At 42.9% G+C, this 7,875-nt stretch overlaps 1 pseudogene; it reads left to right on the top strand.

Moving 5' to 3' along the window:
* Positions 1-5,332: 5,332 nt before the first annotated feature.
* Positions 5,333-7,307, top strand: LOC132513052 (transcription factor A, mitochondrial-like; annotated as a pseudogene).
* The last annotated feature ends 568 nt before the right edge of the window (positions 7,308-7,875 follow it).

Here is a 7,875-nt window from a genome sequence, read left to right as displayed (position 1 = left end):
GCTAGTTGATTCTGCCTCTGAGATGTCTTATTAACCCCCTCTTTCTCCACGCCATCCTCAGTGCTACAGGCTCTGTTTAGGCCCCATGATTTTTTGCTTGGACTCTTGCAGTAGCCTCCCGATTGGACTCTCTCCTTTCACTCTTGTCATTGTCTAAACCATCTCCCAGACAGCAATCAGAGAGATTTAAGATGTATACGTGACAAGTTACTCTTCTGCTTAAAACCTTTCACTGTCTCAGCAGTATCTACAACCCCTTAGCATTTTATATGAGGTTCTCTGCAACCCTTTTCTGATAACCCAACACCTGAGCCCATCAACTGGCCATCCATGGAAGACATTGGGGCCTGGGACAACTCAACCAGCGCTGGCTGCCCAAAATACTCCCCCTTGAGAGGAGGCCACACTGTCAGTAATGCTCATAGGCCCCTTGAGTATCATTAAAGAGAATTTTCAGAATTAAATTTTAATCATGTCCATTAAGGAGAGTAAGGTACAGCCACTCCAGGTCCCCTCCCCACAAGTATAAGGCCCAAAGAATTTCCCCCAGTTGTCCCACCTGAGCAATGGGCTGCCAGTAGATCTCCCATGGGCTCAGGCTTTGGATGCCTTTGCTCACAGATTCCCACAGTTTATAATGCCCTTCTGTCTTTCAAGGCCCAGTAGAAATGTCACTTCCTCTGGTAAACCCTCCAGGATCGTCCATGAGAACCATTAACTCCTGCACCACCATCACAGAATGTTACTTTTTCTGCTTTGCAATTCTTCCTGACTTAGGTAATCTCTAGTCATGTATATGTCTTCCTTTCTCTCCTGCCTAGGCTAAGAATTTCTCAAAACCCACCCATAGCTGGCAGCAGAATGCCTGATCCAGAAGAGGCATACAATTGGATGAAATGAATGAAATCCTTCAACTTCACTGCATCTGAAGCCCTAAGTAGGCCCAGAAAGAATCCTAGGCAAAACCTCATATAATCACCACCTTCCCTTCACTAGGACATCTCCATCTTGACCCAGCCACATGAAACACAAAGTGGTTAGTCAGCAGAGCATTGCAAAAGGACCAAAGCTTGTACTTCCCTTGCAAGTCAGACTGGTTTGTGGTACGATATGTGGTTGTGGAAGATATTGCTGGTATAGTTCACATGACAATCCAGTGTAGAAAGATTTCACGGTGCCATAGAAAATAACTGAGTTTCCAAATGCAGTTGTATCTCCTGCTTTTGGGAAGCTTCAGACTTCTATTTGCTTCAGGCTGCCCTTGGGCTCCATCCACATCCCTTCAGACCTTGTAAACTGTGTTATAAGGTATCCTTTTACAAAAGTAGGCATCTTGCTTTGTGTTGTTCTCGCACCATTTAATGCATATTGTTTGCTCTCCAATTACATTACAAGATACACTCTGGCGCAGTTTCCTCATCCATAAAATGGGGACAAGAATCCTTGTCCTACCCAGTTTACTGGGCTGTTAGGAGGTTCTGATGTAGTAATATTTATAGTATATGTGAAAATGTAACTGTAGGATGCTTTTCCAGTGTAAGGTCTGTTTTATTATTACGTTTTTAAAACCTTTACACTCTACCACTTAGGTATGTGTGTTTGAGATTCCACATTAGAAATCAAAGCCTTTATTGTGAATCCCTGGGGATAATGCTTTAAATCATGGTTTCCCAAATTTGCCTGAAGAATTACCTGTAACTGTTGACTTAAAGAAAGACACACAATATAAGAGTTGTGAGTTTAAGTTTTATTTGGGGTCTTGCTGAGGACTATAGCCCAGGAGGCAGCCATTCAGCTAGCTCTGAGGAAACTGCTCCAAAGAGGTAGGGGAGAAGCCAGTTTATCCACTTTCAGCTAGGAAATATGCACAGTCAAGCATACATTCTTGGTAAAAGATTATTGCTATTCACAAAGAACAGATACCTCAAGTCAATGATTTTAACTGTGCGTTCCTATGTATTAGAAGATGCAAGAATCTGGGGTCATTGAAATTCTTCCTGAGATATGCATCTAACTACCCATGGGGCCTGCTTGTCCAAAGCACAGAGTGCCTCCTCCTGTTTTTCATCCTGAATTCCACTCAGAGTACACTGTCCATCAGCAAACGCAGTGGGTTACAACTTAACCCTTGTAGAACTGGGTGGTGAGCAACGCTCTTTGTTCTTCTTTGTTCACAGAGCCCTTGTTAGAAACAGATTTCCATGATGTCCACAAAAGAAAGCCACGAATTCAGAACTATTCTGATATTCAGAGCTTGGACAATTTTCTAATCCCCTTTGCTATGCGCTTCAGGAAGTATCTTTTCTTCTAGTTCAGACCTCGCTGGGGCTTCAGCACATGTATGTCTGATTTGTGAGCCCAGCTTCATGAAGGTGTAGAAAACGAGCAGAGAATTTTAAGGAGAGTTGCCCATTTTCAGAGAGTAAATAGTCCCTGCTTTCATATATTATTTGTATCTAAAAAAAAAAAACAGATTTCCAGAACCTACCCAGACTTATTGAATAAAAATTTCCAGGTAAGATTCTGCTCCAACAATTCTAAAGTGTGGGCTTTTCTACACCACTGACCAACTGTCTGACACAGGCTGGGTGTCCTATAATTCAACTCCACTCTGGAACTGTCTACCCACAATTCAACTCCACTCTGACACTATCTACCTGGAGATAGTGTCATATCCCACAGGTTAAGGGCTCAGTCCCACAAGACTGCCCTCCACTTCAGATATCAATCACAAGTCCAGGTTATCACCTGTACTTCTGACCAATTGGCTGTAAATCAGGGGTCCCCGTGACCCCCTCCTTTGGGTTCAATCAATTTGCTAGAGCAGCTCACAGAACTCAGGACACCAGTTTCCTCACTAGATTACTGATTTATTACAAAGGATATTAAAGAATATGAACCAATGGCCAGATGAGGAGATACATAGGGCGAGGTCTTGAACAAAAGAGCTTCTGTCCTTGTGGAGTTTGGGGCCCGGCATGGTGGCACACGGAAGCATTCTGGTTCACCAACCTGAGGGCCCTCCAAACCCTGTCCTTTTGGGTCTTTATAGAGGCTTCATAACATAGGCATGATTGACTAAATTATTGGCCACTGGTGACTGATTCAACCTCCAGCCCCTCTCCCCTCTGGAGGTCCCCATCCTTAGGGGTTTTCCAGTAGTCACTGCATTAACATAAACTCAGATATGGTTGAAAGGGGTTTGTTATGAATATCCAGACACCTTTATTGCTCCCATCACTTTGGATATTTCAAGAGTTTTAGGAGCTCTGTGCCAGAAATGGAGAGGAAAACCAAATATATATTTCTTATTATAAATCACAATATCATACCAAGAGAAAAACAAGATCAACAGTATAATTAGGAACGACACCAGGTGATTGTAATCCTCAGAGAAACCTGGGAGACACTGCTCTTACCAGTTATTCACAGATCAGAATGAATTCATTTAGGATTCTTTCTGGGAAAGGCCTCTCAGATAAGGAGAAATCAAAACTGGAACAGATCCTGAGAGGAGGTTCCAGAAGGGCAGAAAAACTTCAGTTTGCGTCACAACTGTGCCCACAACTAGTAAAGCAAAACCTTCCCCTGGGTTTCCTTGTCCTTGCTCCAGGAGCCCAGAAACTGGCTTGAGGCTCTGTGGCTGGCAGCTAAGCTGATTTCCCAGTGGAAGCCAAAAACAGGAGCCGTTACTGTCTCCATCCAGTTGGTGATTTTCCAGGACTTTCTCAGTGCTCTGTGACCAAAACTCCCTTTAGACCGCTCTCTTCAGAGTTCCCCCATCTTCCCAAGCAGACCTCTTTCCCAGCAGTTAAACACGGTATTGTCACTGTTTTCCTGTTTGTCTCTCCGGTGGTGAGAGCTGGACTGGGTCTTAAACACCTTCGCACCCCCTGGGGTGTGGCACTGTGCCTGATGTATTGTCGGTGCTTCTGTTGTGCCGACCTATGAAATTGTTTAACGTCTGCTTCACCTGCTTGACTGGGAGCTCACCGAGGGGAGCCACAGTTCAACTCCGTATCCTCATGTCCTAGCCTGGAGACGTGCACAGGGTCATGGGTCAGCAAATGTTTGTTGAAGACCAAATGGTCTCCCTTTTGGTAGCGCCTACGTTAGCTACTTCAGGAGAGATGCAGGCTGCTAGGCACTGGCACTGGTAGTTTTGAGACTAGGATTCAGGGAGAGCCTATTGCTCATAGGCTTGATGTACGTGTGCTCCTTTTGACCTGAGCTGAGTTCGAGAAGGGCCTTTTGAAAAGAGTGGGGAATATGGCCTACTTCTCCCAATACCTTGAGGCAAACGCTGGGACTGGAAGGTCTGGCTAAAACAGGATTGAATACCAACAAGGTTTCGGCTGCATTCTCATCTGCTGACCATCCAGACACGTGGCAAATCCAGGCACACAAAGGCATTAAAGGCCATACCGTTCACCCTAGATTGTTCAGCCATGTTCAGCTATATTGCATTGCTATTCCATTTTGGAAACCTTTGCCCAGAGCTCCTCTCCTGTTCTTGCCATAGCTCATTTTGGAAAAAATTAAGCAATAAAAATCACAATTGCAGGCATTTGGTAGCAGGGTAGAAAGAGAATTTTAACTGCCTAGAGTACTTTTTGCAAAAGTAGGGACTGACTTCATTGTCCCACTAACTAGCTGTATGAACTCGGGCCAATCCTTTCTTCAGCCTGGGCCTCAAAACTCACCCATTTGTACAATAAGGTGGCGGGACTAAAATGAGTCTGCGGCAGGCCTGGCCAGAAATCTTTGTTCAAGGTCCAGAAAATAGATTTTTCTCCTGTCCTGATTCCCCACCCAAACTTATAGAATCAACCACAGAAAAACTGTTCTGTATTTCTCCTCCCCTCCACCCCACACAACCCACATTATAAAAATAAAAGTTACTAAATTACTGATTAGTCAAGACCATTTATTGAATTACCTACTAGATGTCAATACTACGTACGAATGATTTTGTTTTATTCTTTAAATAGTAGGAGCATTTTCCATGCTCCAGGAGCTTGAGATGGTCTCAGTGACACCAAGAGAAACCTATGACTTAGTGAGCCTGTGGGCAGAGCTAAGGATGGTTTGTACCTTCTGTTGTGGCAACCAGGCTACCTGTACTCTTTGCATCTATTGGGTTACAACAGTTGCACAAGACTCTCTATTCACTATGCCAGAAAAAATTGACCAAGATAAGGAGATGGTCTTAGGCATAGTATTAAGGGGAAAGAGGTACAAGTCAGGAATTCCTTTTGAAAATAGAAGGCAGCTGTGGAATGAGACATGTGATGCTGAGTGCTTTCTGAGAAGAAGCATGGAGTCATGAGCTATGGAAACTGGGGTAAGTTGCTTAACTTCTCTGAGGTCAGATGCATCAGCTATGAAGCCTTCTTTCAGATGATAGCCTGGATAGAGGAAATAATGCATGGTTGTAAAGAGCCTAGAACGTAGAAGGAAGGCACTCAGTACGTGTTAGTTATTTCTATGAAGAATCTGAGACCCGATAAAGAAAGAAAAGCCATGAGCCACTGAGACTGGTCAACTTAGTTATACAAATTCAAGGGGAGTCCGTACTAATGATGGTGTAGCCCAGATACTGGCTTGGGGCATCCCCAATTCCAGCCCATGTCTCTGCACTCTTCAGAGGATTTCCATGCTTTTACATCCTCATACTTCAATGCCTCCATTCTCTCGGACACTTGTGCCTGCCATTTTGGCTGTCCTGTGTCCAACCCAGAGAGGCTTTGCCATTTCCTACAAGAAATCCAGATACTCAGCATTTTCTAAATTTGGTAACTTGACTGAAAATGCTCAAGGTTGTCAGGGAGCTCCTACATCATGTCCTGGGGAGCTGACTGCTTTCTTGTCTACACCCTTTCACTCTGTTCCATCCCAAAGCCTGTACTCCCCGTGACCCAACCCTTAATGCTTAGCTCCTCGACTTGTCTCATAAATGGTAGAGTGATCTGTGATTTTCTACCTAGTAATCTGGTGGGTGCTCAATGAAAATGTATTTATATTTAAAGCTTAAAACTGCACTAAAACTTTTGGGCCACCCTGTTGAGGGAACATGCCAAAGGGCGGCACTAAAATTTCATTAAGCATCCAAGATGTATAACTTGTCACACTCACCTACTTATCTACTCACTTCATGGGCAAACTTGGAAGGCAGACTGAAATAACACTGAAAACAATGTTAAGGTAAGCACGCACACCACAGCACATCTGAGAACATGTCATCATAGAAGCGCGGATGATTTCAATGACTGGGATGGATAAGCCATGACAGGGAGATCCTGCAGTAACACATACTTAAGATGTAGCTTGTATATAATTATACTTCACAACAGCCCATGTGATTTTGTACTTCAAAGTGACCAACCCTATAATCCAGTTTTAAGTATTTTCCAAACGTCCACTGCAGAAGACAGGTGTACCGTACTGCAGCGCAGTGGCTTAAGAGCATGGATAAAAAGCATTCCGATCCCGGTTAAAACCTCATCTTTGAGTGGCGGGCATGACAGCAAATTCGGGAGGGTTGCTCGAGGGTTCAAGTCGTCATTGCTGGGGTTGTTCTATTGGGCCAGTGGGGCGTGCTGAGTGCTCTGGGAAAGCCAGGAGCGGACCTCTGCGAGGGCTGCGGCCGTCGACTGCGCTCTCTCTTCAGTTTTGCGAATGTACCAAGCTGCTTTTCAGCCAACATGAGTGGTTATCCAAAGAAGCCTATGACTTCATACATTCGATTTTCTAAAGAACAGCTACCCATATTTAAATCTCAGAACCCAGATGCGAAAAATTCAGAACTAATTTTAAAAATTGCCGAGCTACGGAGGGAACATCCTGATTCAGAGGAAAAGATATACAAAGATGTTTACAGGGCAGAATGGCAGGCATACAAAGAAGAGATAAACAGAATTCAAGAACAACTACCTCCAAGTCAAATGGTATCTTTGGAAAAAGAAATCATGCAGAAACGTTTAAAAAAGAAAACGTTAATAAAAAAGAGAGAGTTAACAATGCTTGGAAAACCGAAAAGACCTCGCTCAACTTATAACATTTTTATAGCTGAACGCTTTCAGGAAGCTAAGGATGGTACATCACAAGTAAAGCTGAAAACTGTAAGTGAAAACTGGAAAAATCTCTCTAGTTCTCAAAAGCAAGTATATACCCAGCTTGCTAAAGATGAAAAAGTTCGTTATTGTAACGAAATGAAATCTTAAGAACAAGTTGTTGAAGTTGGAAGAAATGATCTTATACGATGCTCAATGAAATACCCAGCAAAAAATGACCCTGAGAAGTATTAAAATAGAAGACTGAGTTACGTTTGTAATGGGTAGACACAAGAAACCAATTAGGTCTCAATACCCAAAGCTGTTGTAAAATTAGAATGGATAAAGTTGGTAAACGTTTATATTTAATTCCTTTTCTGTAGCCCATGGACTTCTGCCAGCCAATTCAATACATTTTGTATTGGTGTCTTGCTTTGGAAAACCCAAACTGATAAGAGTTCATGCGGAATTTATTTTGTGTTTAGGAATTACTGAGCATCAAAATAACCCATGAAATGTAGCAGTGAATCATTTTACCTTTGATAGACGTAAATCAGACTGTGAAGTTTTTTATACTCTATGACTATGGAAAGAATATTCTTGTTTCCTCATATTATGGAGCCAGGAGTTTCCTATTCAAAAGTGTCTCAAAGTTTGTAGAAGCCATAGTGTTCTATGATATAATTGTGCATTTTTAAAAGAGCATCCAGAACTCATGTTGGTAAATTCCAAATCCTGGGTATAATTCATATTGTAGTCAGAATTGATGGTTGTACATGCAAGGGACTTCTGGTGTCAGCTGAAACTTTTATAAAAGGGATAG

Source organism: Lagenorhynchus albirostris, chromosome X (genome assembly GCF_949774975.1).
Source record: "Lagenorhynchus albirostris chromosome X, mLagAlb1.1, whole genome shotgun sequence".
Classification (NCBI taxonomy): Eukaryota; Metazoa; Chordata; class Mammalia; order Artiodactyla; family Delphinidae; genus Lagenorhynchus; species Lagenorhynchus albirostris.
This window is presented reverse-complemented; position numbering and strand designations above follow the sequence as displayed.